Genomic DNA, 25,477 nt, shown 5'->3' on the forward strand with positions numbered 1-25,477 from the left:
GCAGCGCCCCTGGCTTTTTATTCCCTGACTTACAAGGGGAGGCCGCCAATTGTGAAATTCAGATTCGATTCATACTGCGCATAATAAAACCTCATGGCCGGAGGCGTAATGTGGCAAAGCACCAAGACGCACTTCTCAGCCGTTGTCGAGAAAATCGAGTTAAAAGAAACCGTTGCCGTGAAATACTCTCTACGATTAACAACTTCCTACAGCGTCGTGGCGCAGCGGTAAGCGCCCTGGTTCGTAATCCGAAGGGCGCCGGATCGAATCTCGCGCTATGTAACCTTTTTTTTTTAGTATTTGTTTTTTATAATTCAAATATACACTCCTGGAAATTGAAATAAGAACACCGTGAATTCATTGTCCCAGGAAGGGGAAACTTTATTGACACATTCCTTGGGTCAGATACATCACATGATCACACTGACAGAACCACAGGCACATAGACACAGGCAACAGGGCATGCACAATGTCGGCACTAGTACAGTGTATATCCACCTTTCGCAGCAATGCAGGCTGCTATTCTCCCATGGAGACGATCGTAGAGATGCTGGATGTAGTCCTGTGGAACGGCTTGCCATGCCATTTCCACCTGGCGCCTCAGTTGGACCAGCGTTCGTGCTGGACGTGCAGACCGCGTGAGACGACGCTTCATCCAGTCCCAAACATGCTCAATGGGGGACAGATCCGGAGATCTTGCTGGCCAGGGTAGTTGACTTACACCTTCTAGAGCACGTTGGGTGGCACGGGATACATGCGGACGTGCATTGTCCTGTTGGAACAGCAAGTTCCCTTGCCAGTCTAGGAATGGTAGAACGATGGGTTCGATGACGGTTTGGATGTACCGTGCACTATTCAGTGTCCCCTCGACGATCACCAGTGGTGTACGGCCAGTGTAGGAGATCGCTCCCCACACCACGATGCCGGGTGTTGGCCCTGTGTGCCTCGGTCGTATGCAGTCCTGATTGTGGCGCTCACCTGCACGGCGCCAAACACGCATACGACCATCATTGGCACCAAGGCAGAAGCGACTCTCATCGCTGAAGACGACACGTCTCCATTCGTCCCTCCATTCACGCCTGTCGCGACACCACTGGAGGCGGGCTGCACGATGTTGGGGCGTGAGCGGAAGACGGCCTAACGGTGTGCGGGACCGTAGCCCAGCTTCATGGAGACGGTTGCGAATGGTCCTCGCCGATACCCCAGGAGCAACAGTGTCCCTAATTTGCTGGGAAGTGGCGATGCGGTCCCCTACGGCACTGCGTAGGATCCTACGGTCTTGGCGTGCATCCGTGCGTCGCTGCGGTCCGGTCCCAGGTCGACGGGCACGTGCACCTTCCGCCGACCACTGGCGACATCATCGATGTACTGTGGAGACCTCACGCCCCACGTGTTGAGCAATTCGGCGGTACGTCCACCCGGCCTCCCGCATGCCCACTATACGCCCTCGCTCAAAGTCCGTCAACTGCACATACGGTTCACGTCCACGCTGTCGCGGCATGCTACCAGTGTTAAAGACTGCGATGGAGCTCCGTATGCCACGGCAAACTGGCTGACACTGACGGCGGCGGTGCACAAATGCTGCGCAGCTAGCGCCATTCGACGGCCAACACCGCGGTTCCTGGTGTGTCCGCTGTGCCGTGTGTGTGATCATTGCTTGTACAGCCCTCTCGCAGTGTCCGGAGCAAGTATGGTGGGTCTGACACACCGGTGTCAATGTGTTCTTTTTTCCATTTCCAGGAGTGTATATATAATTCCCGGCAATCAGTTGCAACAATTATGCATATAATAAGTTGTTGAAAGCCGTTTGTCGTGGAAAAACTGGCGACTTCGAAGATCATTATGTTTTCCGCAAACAAAGTTGTATTTCACAAATGTTATTAATTGTCTTCATAATGTTAACCACGCATAGTTAACGGAAGACGTAGAAACGATATTCCGAAACGAATACGTATAGCGTAAGTCAAACGTTCGAATTAGAATAGAGACCCTACGAACACAAATTTGCTGTGGCAGGTATGAAACATAAACTCCGTTACTCGCTCGTTAGACTTGAAGGACAGATGTTGAATGGGCCGAAACGAGCCGCCGCATAACAGCGTAGTTGCCTGCTAACTTCGAAAGAAGGTAGATGCGGTCCCTAGCGCAACTTATAACATTGTCGAAAATCAGTGCGGACGGGAGAGCTTTGGTACACCCTGTTAAAAAAAAACGGAAAAATGGAGGCGGTACAATTGGAGAGCGATCCGCCTTCACCAACATGCATAAGCAATTCATTAATACTATATATATATATATATATATATATATATATATATATTACAAAAAACTAATAATTAAAAACTATTTGCATGGCGCGAGAGTCGATCCGGCGACTTTCGCATTACGAACCCGAGCGCTTACCGCTGCGCCACGACACTGTAGAAAATTACTAATCGTCGAGAGTATTTCACTGCAACGGTTTCTTTTAACTGTCGATTTTCTCGACAACGGCTGAGAAGTGCATCTTGGTGCTTTGCCACATTACACCTCTGGCCATGAGCTTTTATTATGCGCAGTATGAATCGAATCTGAATTTCACAATTGGCGGCCTCCCCTTGTTAGTCTTGTCTGTTCTGTGTAGTCGTTTTCGCTTACACGTCAGCGCCGTCTGTCGAACTCACACTGAACTAACACTGACACTGTTTGCTGGTGATACAAGCATAATTATTAATCCAGTAAAAGAAAGTCCTATAGAAAATTATACAAGTAAGGTCTTGGGAATAGTTATTAATTGGTTTTCTGCGAATGGGTTTGCTCTGAACTTTGAAAAAACACAGTACATCCAATTTTCTGCTGCAAAAAGTATAATTCCTTCAATAAACATAACACATCAAAAGAAGTCAGTAGCCAGGGTAGAGCATACTAAGTTTTTGGGTGTACACGTAGATGAGAATCTTAACTGGAAAATTCATATTTTGGACCTCCTAACGCGATTAAGGCAACGGCCTTGCCGCAGTGGATACACCGGTTCCCGTGAGATCACCGCAGTTAAGCGCTGTCGGCCGTGGTCGGCACTTGGATGGGTGACCATCCGAGCCGTCGTGCGCTGTTGCGATTTTTCGGGGTGCACTTAGCCTCGTGATGCCAATTGAGGAGCTACTCTACCGAGTAGAAGCGGCTCTGGTCAAAGAAAAATCATCATAACGACCGGGAGAGCGGTGTGCTGACCACACGACCCTCCTATCCCCGTCCTCACTGAGGATGACACGGCGGTCGGATGGTCCCGGTGGGCTACTTGTGGCCTGCAGACGGAGTGAGTGCTAAAGCGACTAGGTTCACCAACTTTTGCAATCAGAATAATTGCCAATTTTGAGGATGTAGAAATTAGTAAGCTAACATACTTTGCCTACTTCCACTCTGTGATGCCATATGGAATAATATTCTGGGGCAAGTCAACACTTAGGCAAAAGGTATTCACTGCTCAAAACAAAGTAGTTAGAATAATGTGTGGGGTTCATAGTCGCACATCTTCTAGGCATCTGTTTAAAAGGTTAGGAATTCTTACAACTGCTTCACAGTACACTTACTCAGCAATGAAATTTTTTCTCAACAACATGGACCAGTTTAAAGTCAACAGCGACATTCATGATTACAATACCAGAAAATAGAAAGACGCACACTATCCTTTACTTAACCTATCTTTGGCACAGAAAGTGGTAAAATATGCTGCTATAAAACTTTTTGATAAATTACCAGATGAGATAAAATGTCTGACTGACAGCAGTAATAGTTTCAAAAACAAATTGAAATCATACATCCTTGACAACTCCTTCTATACCATAGATTAATTCTTGAATATGAGTAAATAAATCTGGAGATATAATATACGCATTTTGTGCCATTTAAGGGAATGGAATAGACAATAGAAATATTTAGGTATAATACTATAATGTAAACAAAAAAAGAAACAGAAAAAAAGAAAAAAACTTGTTTCCTGTGCGCATTTCTTGTGCATTTGACACTTTCCACATCATAACAGTTTTCCTTGCTATTGATCAATAGAACACGTAACTAACTAACTAACTAGCCGTGCAGTTTTGACATCTGAATGGTGAAAGTGAGGTTGTGACAGACCGTTGTCTTTACGAAAAAATAGAAATATAGTAACAAAATGAAGCAACAAGCAGTGACAAAAACAGAATTCATAGTGGAACTTGTCAAACGTCGCATGGTAAATTGCTCACACTCCTGCAAACTGAAAGAACAGGAAAGGAGTCATTCAGACATTTCAGAGTGCCAACGGCCTTGCCGCAGTGGTAACACCGGTTCCCGTCAGATCACCGAAGTTAAGCGCTGTCGGTCTGGGCTAGCGCTCGGATGGGTGACCATCTGGTCTGCCGAGCGCTGTTGGCAAGCGGGGTGCACTCAGCCCTTGTGAGGCAAACTGAGGAGCCACTTGATTGAGGAGTAGCGGCTCCGGTCTTGTAAACTGACACACGGCCGGGAGGGCGGTGTGCTGACCACATGCCCCTCCATATCCGCATCCAGTGACGCCCGTGGCCTGAGGATGACATGGCGGCCGGTCGGTACCGTTGGGCATTCATGGCCTGCTCGGGAGGAGTTAAGTTTTAGTTGAGACATCGTAGAAGATGCACATTTATTTTGCTCCAGAAAATATATACTATCAAATACATCGAGGAAGATATAGGGGTGGCCGAGCGGTTCTGGGCGCTGCAGTCTGGAGCCGCGCTACCGTTACGGTCGCAGGTTCGAATCCTGCCTCGGGCATGGATGTGTGTGATGTACTTAGGTTAGTTAGGTTTAAGTAGTTCCAAGTTCTAGGGGACTGATGACCTCAGAATTTAAGTCCCATAGTGCTCAGAGCCATTTGAACCATTTTGAAGATATAGGACGCAGTAAATAACGCCTTCTTCCGTTGTCATTTCTGCCTCGTCCGTCCCCGGCAGCTGAGTCGTGTCAGCACGGTAGCTCAGCGTGTTCGGTCAGAGAGTTGGTTGGCCTCTGTAAGAAGAAAACAGAGTGGAAGGATCAACAAACGAACTTTAAACGGATGTCATGTGACGTCCACAAGGATCCCAACGATCAACAACGAACAAAAATGCAAAAAAAAAAAAAAATGGTCAGCGCGGCAAAATGTCCATCTTAAAGGCCCGGTTCGATTCCCGGCTGGGTCGGAGATTTTCTCTGCTCAGGGACTGGGTGTTGTGTTGTCCTTATCATCATCATTGCATCCAAATCGACGTGCAAATCACCGAAGTGGCGTCCAATCGAAAGACTTGCACCCGGCGAACGGTCTACGCGACGGGAGGCCGTAGTCACACGACATTTGCATTATTTTATTTCTATCTCATTATCTTGCTAATTGCCAAATAACATCGAAAATTATTCTTCTCCTCAAAAAATCCGACTTTTAGACTGTTGAAATAATTTTCATTATAACACATTTATCTACTCACTTTCTTATTTCTGGATGGTGTAATTTTTTCTCTAAAAAAGGTAAACATTTTCTTTCAGATGTACTGTCTCCCTTGTAGGAGAACACTATGCAACTTTTCAGTGTGCCACGAAAAGAAAACAAACTGCATACGGATGAAGAAGACACGAAAGTACAAAGTCTATTTGTATAATAGGAATAGGCGCTGTGTTCCCTAACGCCTATATACACTGCAGAGGCAAAGAACCTGGTACACCTGCCTAATATCGTGTAGGACCCCCGCGAGCACGCAGAAGTGCAGCAACACGACGTCGCATGGACTCGACTGAAGTCTCAAGTAGTGCTGGAGGGAACTGACACCATGAATGCTGCAGGACCTTCCATAAATCCGTAAGAGTACGAGGGGGTGGAGATCTCTTCTGAACAGCACGTTGCAAGGCATCCCAGGCATGCTCAACAGTGTCCATGTCAGTGGAAGTGTTGCCGCTATGTAGCAATTCTGGACGTGTGGAGTGTCGCATTGTCCTGCTGGAGTTGCCCAAGTCTGTCGGAATGCACAATGGACACGAATGGATGCAGGTGATCAGACAGGGTCCTTACGTACGTGTCACCTGTCAGAGTCGTATCTAGACGCATCGGAAGGCCCATATCACTGCATTTGCACACGCACCACACCATTACAGAGCCTCCACCAGCTTGAACAATTCCCTGCTCACATGCAGGGTCCATACATTCATGAGGTTCTCTCCATACCTGTACATCTGCATCCGCTCGATACAGTCTGAAACGAGACTCGTCCGACCAGGCATCATGTTTGCAGTCATCAATGTCGGTGTCGACAGTCGCAGGCGAGGCTTAAAGCTTTGAATCGTGCAGTTATCAAGGGTACACGAGTGGGCCTTCGGTTCTGAAAGCCCATACCGATAATGTTTCGTTGAATGGTTCGCATGCTGACTTGTTGATGGCCAAGCATTGAAATCTGCAGCAATTTGCGGAAGTTTTGCACTTCTGTCACGCTGAAAACTTAAAGGTTCTTTTCCCCGCCGCAACGATGTCGGAGATTTGATGTTCTACCGATTTTCTGATATTCGCGGTACACTCGTGTAATGGTCGTACGGGAAAATTCGCACTTCATCGTTACCTCAGAGGTGCTATCTCCCATCCCTCGTGCGGGTGACTATAACACCACGTTCAATCTCACTTATACTTGATAACCTGTCATTGTAGCGGCAGTACCCGATCTAACAACTGAGCCAGACACTAGTTGTATTATATAGGTGTTGCCGACTGCATTGACGCATTGCCGACCGGGGTGGCTCAGCGGCTCTAGGCGCTACAGTCTGGAACGGCGCGACCGCTACGGTCGCAGGTTCGAATCCTGCCTCGGGCATGGATGTGTGTGATGTCCTTAGGTTTAAGTCGTCCTAAGTTCTAGGAGACTGATGACCACAGAAGTTGAGTCCCATAGTGCACAGAGCCATTTTTGAACCATTGACGCATTCTACCTGTTTCCATATCTCTGTATTTGAATACGCATGCCTGTACCAGTTTCTTTGGCGCTTCATTGTACAGGGTGATTCAAAAAGAATACCACAACTTTAGGAATTTAAAACTCTGCAACGACAAAAGGCAGAGCTAAGCACTATCTGTCGGCGAATTAAGGGAGCTATAAAGTTTCATTTAGTTGTACATTTGTTCGCTTGAGGCGCTGTTGACTAGGCGTCAGCGTCAGTTGATGCTAAGATGGTGACCGCTCAACAGAAAGCTTTTTGTGTTATTGAGTACGGCAGAAGTGAATCGACGACAGTTGTTCAGCGTGCATTTCGAACGAAGTATGGTGTTAAACCTCCTGATAGGTGGTGTATTAAACGTTGGTATAAACAGTTTACAGAGAATGGGTGTTTGTGCAAAGGGAAAAGTTCTGAACGGCCGAGAACGAGTGGTGAAAATGTAGCACGCATCCAGCAAGCATTTGTTCGCAGCCCAGGAAAATCGACTCGCAGAGCTAGCAGAGAGCTGCAAATTCCACAATTTCAGCAGGATGGAGCGCCACCACATTGGCACTTACAGTATCTGTCCGTAACTACCTGAACGTCAACTACCAGAGGCGATGGATCGGCTGCCAGGCAGCCCGTGACAGAGCACTTCATCACTGGCCTCCAAGAAGCCCTGATCTTACCCCCTGCGATTTTTTCTTATGGGGGTATGTTAAGGATATGGTGTTTCGGCCACCTCTCCCAGCCACCATTGATGATTTGAAGCGAGAAATAACAGCAGCTATCCAAACTGTTACGCCTGAATGCTACAGAGAGTGTGGAACGAGTTGGAGTATCAGGTTGATATTGCTCGAGTGTCTGGAGGGGGCCATATTGAACATCTCTGAACTTGTTTTTGAGTGAAAAAAAACTTTTTAAATACTCTTTGTAATGATGTATAATAGAAGGTTATATTATGTTTCTTTCATTAAATATACATTTTTAAAGTTGTGGTATTCTTTTTGAATCACCCTGTATTATTATGCACATAATCACGAATAATGACGGGCGATTCCTTCGAAATGCAACTACTCTAGAACTTATTTGGCGATAATTCTGTAATGTTCTAAACATTTTATCTGCGGAAGATCATAAGACGCCATAAATCTCGTCTCCTCACGTGACAGGCATTCGCGACACGGCGGTTAGGACCACGGGCGAGCGCTGATTTCTCTCAGGCGTTAACATCATCGTGACACGTTTTCAGGTAGACTCTCTTAAATAGTTTCATATGACCTCGCACACGTCGTTCGCCCACTAGATAAGTCGGAGCAACACTCGTTTGACCTTACGACTACTATAGTGGTCATGCGGACTGCGTTTTCCGCCCGTCAAATCTGGCGCCACAGTACTGCCTGCCGGGGCACGCTCGCATTTGCGCGCCTATCTCGTCGTGTTATATGCAGAATCCTCCTCGGGCATCGTGCCAGCGTTCTAAGGTGCCGCCTGTAAACTGCCCAGGATTCAGATCCGTAAAGCAGCACGGGAATCAGAATCGAATTCCATACTAACATTCTCGTTGAAGCACTGAAATTGTGGTTGTCGGCCGGCCGCAGCGACCGAGCGGTTCTAGGCGCTTCAGCCTGGAACGGCGCTACCGCTACGGTCGCAGGTTCGAATCCTGCCTCGGGCATGGATGTATGTGATGTCCTCAGGTTAGTTTGGTTTAAGTAGTTCTAAGTTCTAGAGGACTGATGACCTCAGATGTTAAGTCCCATAGTGCTCAGAGTCATTTGAACCATTTTTTTGTGGTTGTCGCGTACTCGAGGTATTAGCCTGCCGAACGTTGCTCCACTACTCAAGTCTCCGAATCTATAGTACTAACTGAAAGAGGAAAAGGAGATGAAAATTTTACATCAACGAAACGAGTTATTCCCCATAAGAATTCCACCAGAATGATAGTTCTTCACTTGAAAGCCGATACAACCTGAGACACACTACGTGATCAAAAGTATCCGGACGCCCCCAAAAACATACGTTTTTCCTATTACGTGCATTCTGCTGCCACCTATTGGCAGGTACTCAGTAGTCATTAGACATCGTGAGAGAGCAGAATGGGGCGCTCCACGGAACTCACGGACTTCGAACGTGGTCAGGTGATTTAGTGTCACTTGTCTCATTGGGATTGAGAGATGTGCGCTGTAAGCACACTTCAGGTTCTAAGTGCCGTACGTCACGCGCTTCCGTTACTTTCTTTCTACACTCATCACTGATAACTAGAGGCACCTGTTTTTCGCAAAGCGCGGAATCGCGAAATTTTCACGAAATTTTACACATTTTGCTGAAAACGCGAAACTATTTACTTTTAAGCCAAATCGGGAAATAATTGACGAAACTTTGCAAAATCTCGTCATTTGAACTTAACTGCGGAAATTCGATTGGAGTTATGGTAATACAGTCTGGATATCGATTGTACACCATTTCGATATGTATAATATATCGAGTATTCGAAAGACATTCTACAATGTTCTGTATGTTCTGGCGGTGTATTCTGAAGTGTTGGCAGAAGAGCCAACACTGTGTTGCTAGAGGAGGCCGAAATGCACGCGTTTAATTACACGCTGACTGGCCCGAGGTCTGGAACAGTTAAGGGAATTAATAGTAACAAATAAAGTACGTAGTTGATATAATACTTAACTTTAATCCACACTTGTTGTACATCGCTGTTGACGGTACATGTAATAATCTCAATATCAAATGCTATCGCGCCTTGCTAGGTCGTAGCAAATGACGTAGCTGAAGGCTATGCTAACTATCGTCTCGGCAAATGAGAGCGTGGTTGTCAGTGAACCATTGCTATGAACGTCGGCTGTACAACTGGGCCGAGTGCTAGGAAGTCTCTCTAGACCTGCCGTGTGGCGGCGCTCGGTCTGCAATCACTGACAGTGGCGACACGCGGGTCCGGCGTATACTAATGGACCGCGGCCGATTTAAAGGCTACCACCTAGCAAGTGTGGCGTCTGGCGGTGACAGCACATATTCAGTATTGCGTGTTGGAATTCGTTGTGGATCGCCGGTGCATTGAGTGTGGTATTTTGTGTTGTGTTGTCGTGCTGCAGATGATTAATATGGTAGTGACAGTTTTCGACCGAGAAAAGGAATTTTCGTCCGAAGGATTTTATGTTTTCGACAAAAGTAGGAAGATACTGGCTGTCTCTGAGCACTATGGGACTTAACATCTGAGGTCATCAGTCCCCTAGAACTACTTAAACCTAACTAACCTAAGGACATCACACACATCCGTGCCCGAGGCAGGATTCGAACCTGCGACCGTAGCAGCGCCTAGAACCGCACGGCCACAACGGCCGGCTAGGAAGATACTTATGTGCAAATACTGCAATGTGCGTATTGAGTGGCAGAGGAGGGACACGTGCCTGAAACACATTAATAACAGTTCTTCCCACAAGAAGAACAAGGAGAAGGCCCTAACAACTACTGGTATAAAAAGACAAGCTACGCTCACGGAAGTCACTGCAGGGGCAAAACGAGCGAAAAATGATAAAGAAGAATTCATTTTATCGACTACTCGAGCTTTCATTGAGGCTAACATTCCGATGGACAAAGTTGATCATCCGAAGCTGAGAGAATGGATGAACAAATACATACCAGATTTATGTAAAGCTGTAGTGGAGGCTTTGTGGATCCCAGTCAGTAATGTTGATAGCGAGAGATCATTTTCTAGATACTGCAACATAATGTATGACAGGAGAACAGCTCTGACTCCCAGTAATATGGAAGTCATGGTATCCATGGCTTTCTCGGGCTGGCTTGTGTGTTGTGTCTATAGACTAGGACAGGATAAATCTTTTCCAAACTTTCATGATTTATAAGTTTTATGCTTTTTTCAATTTATGTAAAATAAAAGATTTTTCACTTGAAACGTCCCCTTTGAACAAATATACGAGACTGTGCTTAAACTGACACACAATATTTTGTTCGTGCAACGCAATCTGACTTTCAATAATCCCTACAAAAGAATGGGCCCTGACTAACATTAAACTATACCTTTCCCAAATCACTTACCTCACAAAAATCTTCGCTACTCAAGCTACTGCAATACAGCGAGCGCCACTGCTGCCAGCTAAATAAAAGATTCAAACTACTGAAGGCACTAACTACTGATAGGCATAGTTAGCAAATGAAAGATTTTGATAGAGGACAACCAATGTATTTACCTCAATAGTCATAATATATATAGCAGTTCATGACAAATTACAAAACTCCGCCATCTCTCTCCCCATATCCACCACTGCTGGCGGCTCACCTCCAACTGCGCAACGCTACGCGCTATTCACATCCAGCCGCCGCTGCCCAACACTACAATGGCAGACAACAATGCAAACTAGTTCCAAAGGGCTGCTGCCTGCAAAATACAGTGTTGGATTAGAGCTGTTTATTTAATGAGAAAGGAACGTAAAAAATGGTTCAAATGGTTCTGAGCACTATGGGACTCAACTGCTGAGGTCATTAGTCCCCTAGAACTTAGAACTAGTTAAACCTAACTAACCTAAGGACATCACAAACATCCATGCCCGAGGCAGGATTCGAACCTGCGACCGTAGCGGCCTTGCGGTTCCAGACTGCAGCGAGAAAGGAACGTACATCATTTCTAGAGCAAAAACGAAGTGCAATTATTATTCAACAATGGTATCGAAATATGTATTCTACAAAATTACAACAACATGAATATCAAAAACTGAAATTGACTGTTCGATTAGTTCAGCAGAGATTTAGAGCCAACAGAGCAATGAAGCAACACAAGGCTGCTTTTCAGGTACAAAAGGCTGCTGCTATGAAAATACAGTGTTGGATTAGAGCTGTTCATTTAATGAGAAAGGAACGAACATCATTTTTGGAACAAAAAAGTAGTGCAGTTATTATACAACAGTGGTATCGAAATATGCGTTCAACAAAATTACAGCAACAAGAGTACCAAAAACTGAGGTTAATAGTGATACACATTCAGCAGAAATACAGGGCTACATTGTTGATGAAATATGATAGAAATACGGCGCCTACGTAGAGAAGTAGCTGAAAGGTGTAGCTAATTGTTACAAGTAAAACATATCTGATGTTCACTGTGGTTTCAATTTGGCAATCAATCGGAGCTTACTTTCTGAACAGGCCTCGTACACACTGCAAATGTGCCATAAATGTATTCCCTGTACCTTTTACTGCTGAAAAGTGGAAATAAAATTTAACGAAATTATTGAGGAAATGGAAAAAAACTAGCGAAAAATATACCGAAATAGCTTTTTAAAAATGACGAAATCGGGCAAAAATTTTCACCACACACAGGTGCCTCTACTGATAACTGTCGAAACGAAACAAACGAGGCGTGTAGCGCTCGCGTTAGAATCACGGCGTATTACGGCTCGTTCACGGTGAATGGAAGCGAACACGTGGGAACAGGCATTCGCAAACAATTAGCCTGCGGTCAGTGTCATTCCCTGAACCTGTCAAAGAGCGTCTACACGGCAGGAAGAGTAGACGAGAGAACGAGCACCGCCTGCCGAACCCACGAACGCCACGTAAACATTACGCTGACGCAACGGCTTGAGCGATGAGTCAGTGAGAACACGTCTGCACTCTACAGCGCTGACAAGGATACGACAAAATCAGAGCCGCGATACGAAACGCTCGTTTTCAGAGAAAATCGTTTTGGACGCGTAGCGAAAGAAGTACACAGGTGTTTGAAGTTGTACTTGAACGTGTACTTGAGACTCGAGCAGGTAGTGCATCCGATGCCGAGCTGTGGATTGAGCTTTCCTTCACACTTCTAGTCCGTAACTTCGGATATAGTCGGCTGGCGCCTCTCTATGGGTCCTCATTACAGTATATACACTCATGCTCATAAATTAAGGATAATTGCAGAAGGTGCTGCCACACAACGTGGCACTATGCTAATAGCATAGGCACATAGGGAACACACACGACACAAATCTGTAAGTCCACGGTATTGGTGATAAGTTGAGAAAACCGTCCGGAAACATGTGCTACAAAACGCCACTGTTTCCTGTGCATGTACCCCGACATCAGTATGGGATATGATCACCATGCACACGTACACAGGCCGCAAAACGGGTTGGCATTCTCTGGATCAGGTGGTCGAGTAGCTGCTGGGACATGGCCTCCCATTCCTGCATCAGTGCCTGTATGAGCTCCTGAAGTGTGGTAGGGGTTTGAAGACATGCAGCGATATATCTACCGAGAGCAACCCAGACGTGCTCGATGGGGTTAAGTTGTGGAGAACAAATCAAATGTGTGTGAAATCTTATGGGACTTAAAACTGGTAAGGTCATCAGTCCCTAAGCTTACATACTACTTAACCTAAATTATCCTAAGGACAAACACACACACCCATGCCCGAGGGAGGACTCAAACCCCCGCTGGGACCAGCCGCACAGACCATGGCTGCATGACTCAGCTAATCCCACGCGGCATTCTGGAGAACAGGCAGGCCACTCCATTCGCCTGATATCTTCTGTTATAAGGTGCTCCATGATGGGAGCTCGGTGGGGCCGTGTGTTATCATCCATCAGCAGGAAGGTGGGACCCACTGCATCCCTGGAAAGGCGGACATACTGGTGCTATATGACATCCCTGTTACTGTTCCTCCATCAAAGACATGCAGGGGTGTACGTACACCAATCATAATCCCACCCCACACCATCAAACCACGACCTCCATACAGGTCCCTTTTAAGGACATTAAGGGGTTGGTATCTGGTTCCTGGTTCATGCCAGATGAAAACCCGGCGAGAATCACTGTTCAGACTAACCTGGACTCGTCTGTGAACATAACCTGGGACCAATGACCATGTACTGTGTTCTTGACACCAGGCTTTTCAGGCTCTCCTGTGACCAGGGGTCAGTGGAATGCACCTTGCAGGTCTCCGGGCGAATAAACCATGTCTGTTCAGTCGTCTGTGGACTGTGTGTCTGGAGACAGCTGTTCAGTGGCTGTGGTACGATCCCAAACAAGGCTCCCTTCAGTGGCCGTCTGTGGGCACTTATGGTGAAATATCTGTCTTCAGGTGGTGTTGTACACTGTGGACGCCCCATACTGTAGCGCCTGGATACGTTTCCTGTGTGCTGGAATCGTTGCCATAATCTTGAGATCACTCTTTGTGGCATATGGAGGGCCCGTGCTACGACCTGCTGTGTTTGGCCAGCCTCCAGTCGCCCTTGTATTGAACCCCTCTTTGTTCTTTGAGCCATTTTCAACACATAGTCACCATTAGCACGTCTGAAAACGTCTGCACATTTACTCGCTGCACCGTCCTCTTGACATGCACCAACACACCTCTGCATATGTGGACTGCTGCCAGCACCACAGTGCGACGACCGCAGGTCAAATGCACCGCATGGTCATACCCCGAGGTGATCTAAACATGCAAACCGCCCACCAGAGCGTTGTTTCACCATGTATCAGCATTATCCCTAATTTATGAGCATGAGTGTATTTCGTATGGCTTGAAGGTACAGTGTGTTGTGAACAACATGTTGGTCAGCAGAGCGATTGAAGTTCAGTTAAATGGCAACGTAAACAGACCTTACAAACTGAATGATGGATTACCACAAGGATCGATTCTTGCCCCATTGCTGTTCAACACATAGAGGGTGTCCCACTCAAACCACCCTGATTTCAAAGACCCAGGAAAAAAACACACAGTAGATACAACAATGAAAAATACACCACATTGTAGAGCATCTCAAAGACTTTATTTATTTATCGTCAATACACCTCCACATGTGAACCATTTGTAACACGAAGAATATGGAGTCTATATTCAGTTTCTTGCCAAGTTCTTTGTAACATTTCCTCTGTTATTGTTGCAATCGTATTAGTGATACAATGTTGCAATGTAGGAATATCATCCACTTTGGTCACATACACAAGGTTCTTCATGAATCGCCACATAAAGAAACCAAGCGGCGTAATGTCGGGTGAACGTGTAGCCAGGCAATGGGTCCTCTGCGTCCAATCCAATGATTGGGAAATTTCCTATCCAGGAACTTATGAACAGCCGTTCACCAATGCGGCGGAGTTCCATCTTGTTGAAAAATGATGTTGGGTTGCAAGTCATGTACCTGAGGGTACACAAACTGCTCCAACATGTCCAGATACCCTGACCCATTTACTGTTTGTTCTGCAAGGAAGAATGGTCCAACAATCCTGTCGTGCATTAGCCCACACCAGACGTTTAGTTTAGGGCTACCACGAACATGTTCAATGACAACATGCAGATTTTGCGAACCCCAAATCCGAACATTATGCCTATTAACCCTTCATGATAGATGAAAGGTTGCCTCATCTGAAAAGAAACATCTTTCTAGGAAGCTGGCATCCATATCAATACGCTTCAGCATATCCACAGCAAATTGTTGTCAGCGTGGTTTGTCGTTCGGCGTCAGATGTTGCAGATTTTGCACTTTGTAAGCATGCATACGAAGACGCTGGTGAGCTACACGATGCAATGTTGATCCAGGTACATCAAGTTGCCTAGATGCTTGACGAATTGACTTATGTGGGCTTCTGAGAAATCATTGTCTGATGTCCTCCACGGTCCCTGAAACTCTGTAATGTGCACTGCCAGAATGTTTCAGAACACTTTCTGTTGCCAGAAACTTCTTTTACCATTCACATCAGATGGATCACATTCATACACACGACGATAATTTCTTTGCACAGTAATCGGCGATTTTGTTTCTGCAGACCACACTACTGCTTGCGCATGCTGCTGTGGAGTCACCATTTTAAAATGTGTGTGAGCTCTTAAGGGACCAAACTGCAGAGTTCATCGGTCCCTAGACTTACACACTACATAAACTAACCTTTGCTAACAACAACACACACACCCATGCCCTAGGGAGTATTCGAACCTCCTGCAGGAAGGGCCACACAGTCAGTGACATGGCGCCTCTAACCGTGCAACCACTCCACACGTCGTCGCCATTTTCACTTCATGCGACCATGCTGCACTCTGGAGACGATACTTGGCCCTTCTGACGCTGGAATATAAACTGTTTGAGATGCTCTACAATGTGGTACATTTTTCGTTGTCGTATGTACTGTGGTTTTTCTCTCATGGGTCCGTGAAATCAGGGAGGTTTGAGTGGGACACCCTCTTCACTGCGGATTTACCAGCTACTACTGCTAGAAAGTTTATATACGCTGACAACGTTGGACTGACAGCCCAGTCCAATGACTTCGCAGCAGCAGAAACCGCGGTCACAGAAGACCTTCAGAGACTTGTCGAGTTCTTCAAAACCTGGATACTGACTCCAAACATAACGAAAAAAGAGATCAGCAGCTTCCCTCTGAGCAACAGACAAGCCAACTATATTCCTCAGGTTCAATATCGTGGCCACATGCTGAAGTTCAGTCCTCACCCTAAATATCTAGGAGTCATCTTGGGCCGCGTGGAATTAGCCGAGCCGTCTCAGGCGCTGCAGTCATGGACTGTGCGGCTGGTCCCGGAGGAGGTTCGAGTCCTCCCTCGGACATGGTGTGTGTGTTGTCCTTAGGATAATTTAGGTTAAGTAGTTGGTAAGCTTAGGGACTGATGGCCTTAGCAGTTAAGTCCCATAAGATTTCACGTTTTACCTTGACCTACAGCGCACATGTAAACAAAACGTCTGCTGAAATCAAAATCCGTAACAACATTCTACACAAACTCTCAGGAACAGGCTGGGACCCCACTGCGTCTACTCTCAGAACTACAGCACTTGCCCTAGTAAACCAAGTAGCTGAATACTACAGCCCAGTATGGCTTAACAGTGCCTGTACAAAGAAGGTAGAAGGTAGACGACCAGCTGAATGACACAATGAGGATTATACCAGGCACCGTCCAGTCTACTCCTCAGAAGTGGCTACTGGTGCTCTCTGACATCCCATCTCCTCATCTCCAAAGAGCATTAACACTGAAGAAAGAATGGCATAAGTGCTGTGACAGTCCTCTCTTACCAGTACATGAAGACTGTCTACATAAAGATGTTGTTGTTGTTGTTGTGGTCTTCAGTCCTGAGACTGGTTTGATGCAGCTCTCCATGCTACTCTATCCTGTGCAAGCTTTTTCATCTCCCAGTACATACTGCAACCTACATCCTTCTGAATCTGCTTAGTGTATTCATCTCTTGGTCTCCCCCTACGATTTTTACCCTCCACGCTGCCCTCCAATACTAAATTGGTGATCCCTTGATGCCTCAGAACATGTCCTACCAACCGATCCCTTCTTCTGGTCAAGTTGTGCCACAAACTTCTCTTTTCCCCGATCCTATTCAATACTTCCTCATTAGTTATGTGATCTACCCATCTAATCTTCAACATTCTTCTGTAGTACCACATTTCGAAAGCTTCTATTCTCTTCTTGTCCAAACTAGTTATCGTCCATGTTTCACTTCCATACATGGCTACACTCCATACGAATACTTTCAGAAATGACTTCCTGACACTTAAATCAATACTCGATGTTAACAAAGTTCTCTTCTTCATAAACGCTTTCCTTGCCATTGCCAGCCTACATTTTATATCCTCTCTACTTCGACAATCATCAGTTATTTTGCTCCCCAAATAGCAAAACTCCTTTACTACTTTAAGTGCCTCATTTCCTAATCTAATTCCCTCAGCATCACCCGACTTAATTAGACTACATTCCATTATCCTTGTTTTGCTTTTGTTGATGTTCATCTTATATCCTCCTTTCAAGACACTGTCCATTCCATTCAACTGCTCTTCCAAGTCCTTTGCTGTCTCTGACAGAATTACAATGTCATCGGCGAACCTCAAAGTTTTTATTTCTTCTCCATGAATTTTAATACCTACTCCGAATTTTTCTTTTGTTTCCTTTACTGCTTGCTCAATATACAGATTGAACAACATCGGGGAGAGGCTACAACCCTGTCTTACTCCCTTCCCAACCACTGCTTCCCTTTCATGTCCCTCGACTCTTATAACTGCCATCTGGTTTCTGTACAAATTGTAAATAGCCTTTCGCTCCCTGTATTTTACCCCTGCCACCTTTAGAATTTGAAAGAGAATATTCCAGTCAACATTTTCAAAAGCTTTCTCCAAGTCTACAAATGCTAGAAACGTAGGTTTGCCTTTCCTTAATCTTTCTTCTGAGATAAGTCGTAAGGTCAGTATTGCCTCACGTGTTCCAGTGTTTCTACGGAATCCAAACTGATCTTCCCCGAGGTTGGCTTCTACTAGTTTTTCCATTCTTCTGTAAAGAATTCGTGTTAGTACACTCCTGGAAATTGAAATAAGAACACCGTGAATTCATTGTCCCAGGAAGGGGAAACTTTATTGACACATTCCTGGGGTCAGATACATCACATGATCACACTGACAGAACCACAGGCACATAGACACAGGCAACAGAGCATGCACAATGTCGGCACTAGTACAGTGTATATCCACCCTTCGCAGCAATGCAGGCTGCTATTCTCCCATGGAGACGATCGTAGAGATGCTGGATGTAGTCCTGTGGAACGGCTTGCCATGCCATTTCCACCTGGCACCTCAGTTGGACCAGCGTTCGTGCTGGACGTGCAGACCGAGTGAGACGACGCTTCATCCAGTCCCAAACATGCTCAATGGGGGACAGATCCGGAGCTCTTGCTGGCCAGGGTATTGACTTACACCTTCTAGAGCACGGTGGGTGGCACGGGATACATGCGGACGTGCATTGTCCTGTTGGAACAACAAGTTCCCTTGCCGGTCTAGGAATGGTAGAACGATGGGTTCGATGACGGTTTGGATGTACCGTGCACTATTCAGTGTCCCCTCGACGATCACCAGTGGTGTACGGCCAGTGTAGAAGATGGCTCCCCACACCATGATGCCGGGTGTTGGCCCTGTGTGCCTCGGTCGTATGCAGTCCTGATTGTGGCGCTCACCTGCACGGCGCCAAACACGCATACGACCATCATTGGCACCAAGGCAGAAGCGACTCTCATCGCTGAAGACGACACGTCTCCATTCGTCCCTCCATACACACCTGTCGCGACACCACTGGAGGCGGGCTGCACGATGTTGGGGCGTGAGCGGAAGACGGCGTAACGGTGTGCGGGACCGTAGCCCAGCTTCATGGAGACGGTTGCGAATGGTCCTCGCCGATACCCCAGGAGCAACAGTGTCCCTAATTTGCTGGGAAGTGGCGGTGCGGTCCCCTACGGCACTGCGTAGGATCCTACGGTCTTGGCGTGCATCCGTGCGTCGCTGCGGTCCGGTCCCAGGTCGACGGGCACGTGCACCTTCCGCCGACCACTGGCGACAACATCGATGTACTGTGGACACCTGACGCCCCACGTGTTGAGCAATTCGGCGGTACGTCCACCCGGCCTCCCGCATGCCCACTATACGCCCTCGCTCAAAGTCCGTCAACTGCACATACGGTTCACGTCCACGCTGTCGCGGCATGCTGCCAGTGTTAAAGACTGCGATGGAGCTCCGTATGCCACGACAAACTGGCTGACACTGACGGCGGCGGTGCACAAATGCTGCGCAGCTAGCGCCATTCGACGGCCAACACCGCGGTTCCTGGTGTGTCCGCTGTGCCGTGCGTGTGATCATTGCTTGTGCAGCCCTCTCGCAGTGTCCGGAGCAAGTATGGTGGGTCTGACACACCGGTGTCAATGTGTTCTTTTTTCCATTTCCAGGAGTGTATTTTGCAGCTGTGACTTATGAAACTGATAGTTCGGTAATTTTTACATCTGTCAACACCTGCTTTCTTTGGGATTGGAATTATTATATTCTTCTTGAGGTCTGAGGGTATTTCGCCTGTTTCATACATCTTCCTCAAAAGATCTCAGGCTGAAATCTCGGAACCCTTCTTGGATTATAGGAAGGAAACTGGCCCAAGATCAGTTTAGAGAAAGTAAAGCTTGGCGCAGCGACAGGCTGTCTTCAAACCCAGACTGATCTGGATGACATCCAACCAAGCAAACTCCTGGTTTCAACCAACCCAGGAAAATCTGGATATGACTTAACCGTATACGAACCCAACACGGCAGATGACAGTTTTGGAAGCACAAGTGGAAGATTCCTGATAGCCCATCCTGCGATTGTTCAGACATGTGTTGCATTGTAGTAGGTGTATTCCTGCTATCTGGTAGGTGACTGTGTCTTTTGCTATTTTTGGAATGTACCTTTCTTTTCAGTGCCATGTTTATGCCTTGTCTTTTGACAATGTGTATCACTTTATGTGTGAGTTTGCCCTTGTAGGTAGTTGGGTACCATCATGAATCTTCTTTCTTGTTTTCATATATTCTTTGTACCATTGTTGTTCTGTTGTGTATGCTTGTTTGTATGGTGTTTTGTTATGCTGTTGTGTTTGATTGAGTGTCATATTTATTGACTGTATTTGTCGTTTAATTTTTTATTTAACTTTATGACTAGATTACTACTGTACCTATTGCTTGTTGCTGTTTGTGAGACGATGTCCGGTTCTTTTTGGTAGTTTTCTGTGAGTGTGGATGATTTGAAGTCTGATGTATGGTAGGGCCTGTTGTTTGAGATTTAAAGTGCATTTCAAAGCTATGCTGACTTTTTTTATCGTTATATCTAAGAAGCTTATTTGGTTGTCATGTTCTTCTTCGATTGCGAATGTTATCTTTTCATGTATTGTGTTTATATCTGTATGCAACTGATCAAATTTTGCCGGAGTTTCATCAGTTAAACAGAATATATCATTCCTGAATGTGATCTAATAAAGAATGTTGTAATTATATTTATTAATGTTTTAAAAAGTCGCCGGCCGGTGTGGCCGTGCGGTTCTAGGCGCTTCAGTCTGGAACCGCGAGACCGCTACGGTCGCAGGTTCGAATCCTGCCTCGGGCATGAATGTGTGTGATGTCCTTAGGTTAGTTAGGTTTAACTAGTTCTAAGTTCTAGGGGACTGATGACCACAGATGTTAAGTCCCATAGTGCTCAGAGCCATTTGAACCATTTTTTAAAAAGTCATGTTTTGTACATGGTTTATGAAAATGTTGGCTAGTGTACCTGACACAGTGACCTACATAAATTTACACGTAAAACAACAACCATTGTCAAAAGACAAGGCATAAACATAGCATTCAAAACGGAAAAGAATATCAGAAGATCGTACAACTGTCCCTTCTTTCAATCGTCGTACGAATGTCGAAATGGCAGATATTGAGATAACCGATCGCGGAACTGAAATGCAGCTACAATCGCTTAAGGGGAGCCGGAGGTGCCTATGCTGCCCATGTTAAAATCACTAAGTTTGAGGAACATTTATGAATAAACTGTTGTTGTTGTTGTGGTCTTCAGTCCTGAGACTGGTTTGATGCAGCTCTCCATGCTACTCTATCCTGTGCAAGCTTTTTCATCTCCCAGTACCTACTGCAACCTACATCCTTCTGAATCTGCTTAGTGTATTCATCTCTTGGTCTCCCTCTACGATTTTTACCCTCCACACTGCCCTCCAATACTACATTGGTGATCCCTTGATGCCTCAGAACATGTCCTACCAACCGATCCCTTCTTCTGGTCAAGTTGTGCCACAAACTTCTCTTCTCCCCAATCCTATTCAATACTTACTCATTAGTTATGTGATCTACCCATCTAATCTTCAGCATTCTTCTGTAGCACCACATTTCGAAAGCTTCTATTCTCTTCTTGTCCAAACTATTTATCGTCCATGTTTCACTTCCATACACTCCATACAAATACTTTCAGAAATGACTTCCTGACACTTAAATCAACACTCGATGCTAACAAATTTCTCTTCTTCAGAAACGCTTTCCTTGCCATTGCCAGCCTACATTTTATATCCTCTCTACTTCGACCATCATCAGTTATTTTGCTCCCCAAATAGCAAAATTCCTTTACTACTTTAAGTGCCTCATTTCCTAATCTAATTCCCTCAGCATTCCATTATCCTTGTTTTGCTTTTGTTGATGTTCATCTTATATCCTCCTTTCAAGACACTGTCCATTCCATTCAACTGCTCTTCCAAGTCCTTTGCTGTCTCTGACAGAATTACAGTGTCATCGGCGAACCTCAAAGTTTTTATTTCTTCTCCATGAATTTTAATACCTACTCCGAATTTTTCTTTTGTTTCCTTTACTGCTTGCTCAATATACAAATTGAACAACATCGGGGAGAGGCTACAGTAAAGCTGCATGCCCTCGGGAAAAATTACGGCTGTAGTTTCCCCTTGCTTTCAGCCGTTCGCAGTACCAGCACAGCATGGCCGTTTTGGTTATTGTTACAAGGCCAGATCAGTCAATCATCCAGACTGTTGCCCTTGCAACTACTGAAAAGGCTGCTGCCCCTCTTCAGGAACCACATGTTTGTCTGGCCTCTCAACAGATACCCCTCCGTTGTGGTTGCACCTACGGTACGGCTATCTGTATCGCTGAGGCACGCAAGCCTCCCCACCAACGGCAAGGTCCATGGTTCATGGGGGGGATGAATAAACTACCAAATAAAAAAATTTGAATTTTTTTTACATATAGAGTGGTTTAGTATTGCAGTTATGACAGAGGGATTTTGGAGTATCTTTTCTAGTCTTCTTCCAATAATTTTTTTTATTAATGACCCAAATTTTTTTACAAATAATTGCTTTATAATAAAACTGAAATGAAACTACTGAACATATTGCCAAATGGCTGTGTTACAATGTAAGTTTGACCACTAGGAGTGCCGTATAAAAATTTCATCTCTCTAGCTTGAGTGGATTTTGAGAAAATGTTCCTTATACTAGAAAAATTCTAATTTACGGGAAATGGCTATCGAAGTTTCTAAATACGTTGCTGCACTATAGGATGGATTATCAGGGTCTTCTTCTTCATCCTCCAAAAGCTTCCTCTTCTGTCTTCTTTTCTGGCCTGTTGTTCCATCATACTTCATATGCCTTTCTCTTCTTTCTGCTCCTCTTATCCTTTCTCTGTCAATATTTCTTAGTGCTCGGACAGTGTTCACCCCAGCTGTAAATCCTAATGCCTTCAGAACTTCACACTTCACACTGTTCCCTTGGTTGTAGGTTGCTATTGCATCATAAATGCCAAAGTGCAGTGTTTTTATGCTTACAAACACCCTTTTAGGAATCACTTTCCAAATCAAATTGTTTACGCTCTCATTAGGATTCTGCGTCTTTCCGTGTAGACATTTGTGTAACAATTCTGGCAGTGCTAAGTAATGAAAAATTGGTTTTATTGCATTTATCACAGCTGCTGGCAAACCATGTTTGTGATTATAGTCCACTTTTGCATTATATTTGCACCAGGAATCTTTTGGGCACAGGCTGTGTTGAGGGTAATCATTGGAAGAGGCAGTATGAAGTAACAATGCCCACACTGCTTTTCGCATGTGACTAACATTACTAGTATTTTGCCTTATAGCATACCCATAGTATCTCTGTAGACGTTCAATCACCTCATCAGTAAGCCTGCCTCTCCCTCCTACTGTCTTTCCATCACTGAGCTTACTTGAACCCAAAGTTTGTTTGAGCCTCTTAGCGCCTCATTTGTCACAGAAAACAATGTAGCCAATCCTTGCACACTCGCTGTATGCGTAACATGAGGCGCTGTATGCGCAACAGGCCGAGAAAATCCCAAGCAGTTCGCCAGGAAGTCACGAGAGGGTGTTAGATGCATTCAGCGGCCGCCCATTTCCTCTGCAGGCGTGGGGGAAAATGATAATAACTCCACTTCTAGGGCGAGTAGAACAATAATTCAAAGTTTACATTAAAGAGAAATGTTCCAATTAATTTTCGGTAGCAAAAAAAAAAAATCGCAATTTTTTGGATTTGACCACCTCCGACTCCCCTTAATAGCGGAAAGACTTCAGGACCAGATGAGATACCTCTAAGGTTCTGTAAAGATTATGCGAAAGAGCTTGCTCCCATTCTAGCAGTAATTTGTCGTAGATCGCCTGAGGGGCGAAAGATACCAAACAACTGGAAAAAAGCGCAGGTCAGTCCCGTTTTTAATAAAGGCTGTGAGACAGATCCACACAATTATAGACCTATATCGTTGACGTCAATCTGTTGTAGAATTATGGAACATGTTTTATGCTCATGAAATATGACGTTTTTGAAAAATGAACTCTCCTCTACAAAAATCAACATGGATTCCGCAAACAGATCCTGGTAACCTCAGCTCGCTCTGTTCCCCCATGAGAGCCACAGTGAAGTGGACAACGGCGATCAGGCTGATGCCGAGTTCCTTCATATCAGTAAGGCATTTCACCGTCCCGCACTGCCGTTAAATGAAAAAAAAAAAAAAAAAAAAAAGAGCTCAAGGAGTATCGGAGCAGACATGCGATTGGATTCAAGACTATTGCAGATATAACTCAGCACGTCGCTCTTAACATAACTAAATCGACAGTGGTAAAGGTAATTTCCAGAGTACCACAGGGGGAAGTCTGATAGAACCGTTGCTGTTTAATATATATATATATATATATATATATATATATATATATATATATATATATATATATATATATATGAGATCTAGTGGAAAGCGTCGGATGCTCTTTAAGGCTATTCGCATATGATGCAGTTGTTTATATCAAAGTAGCAACGCCAGAAGATAGTAAGAACTTGCAGAACGGCTTGCAGAGAATTGATGAATGGTGCAGGCTCTAGCAGTTGACCCTGAACAGGAATAAATGTAACATATTGCGCATACATAGGAAAAGAAACCCACTACTGTACAGCTACACTATTGATGACAAACAGCTGGATACACCGCCTGCCGTAAAATATCTAGACGTAGCCGGAGCGACCTTAAATGGAATGACCACATCAAACAGATAGTGGGAAAAGCACACACAAGAGTAAGATTCATCGGAAGAATCTTAAAGAAATGTAACTCATCCACGAAAGCAGTGGCTTATAACGGGCTTGTTCGCTCGACTCTTGGGTATTGTTCATCTATCGTGGATCCCTATCAGGTAGGACTGATAGAGAAGATAGAGAAGATCCAACAAAGAGCGGCACGTTTCGTCACGGGATAGCTTAGCTGGCGAGACAGCGTTACGAAGATGCTAAACGAACTCCACTGGCAGACGTTACAAGGGATTCGTTGTGCATCACGGAGAGTTCAAATGCCTCTGAGCACTATGGGACTTAACATCTGAGGTCATCAGTCCCCTAGAACTTAGAACTATTTAAACCCAACTAACCTAAGGACATCACACACATCCATGCCCGAGGCAGGATTCGAACCTGCGACCGTAGCGGTCGCTCGGTCACGGAGAGTTTACTGTTGAGATTTTGAGAGAGTACTTTTCAGGAGGAGTCGGACAAAATATTACTTCCCCCAATATACATCTCGCGTACTGACCACGAGGAGAAAATTTGAGAAATTAGAGCCAATACAGAGCCTTACCGACAATAATTCTTCTCACGCACTATTCGCGAATGGAATAGGGTTGGAGGGATCAGATAGTGGTACCGAGAGCACCCTCCGGCACACACCATTAGGTGGCTTGCGGAGTATGATGTAGATTCAGATGTAGATCAGAG

General features: G+C 45.3%; 1 pseudogene; it reads left to right on the forward strand.

The window, feature by feature from the left end:
- The first annotated feature begins 4,277 nt into the window (after nt 1–4,277).
- Nucleotides 4,278–4,395, forward strand: LOC124552748 (annotated as a pseudogene).
- Nucleotides 4,396–25,477: the final 21,082 nt, after the last annotated feature.

Source organism: Schistocerca americana, chromosome 10, assembly GCF_021461395.2.
Source record: "Schistocerca americana isolate TAMUIC-IGC-003095 chromosome 10, iqSchAmer2.1, whole genome shotgun sequence".
Classification (NCBI taxonomy): domain Eukaryota; kingdom Metazoa; phylum Arthropoda; class Insecta; order Orthoptera; family Acrididae; genus Schistocerca; species Schistocerca americana.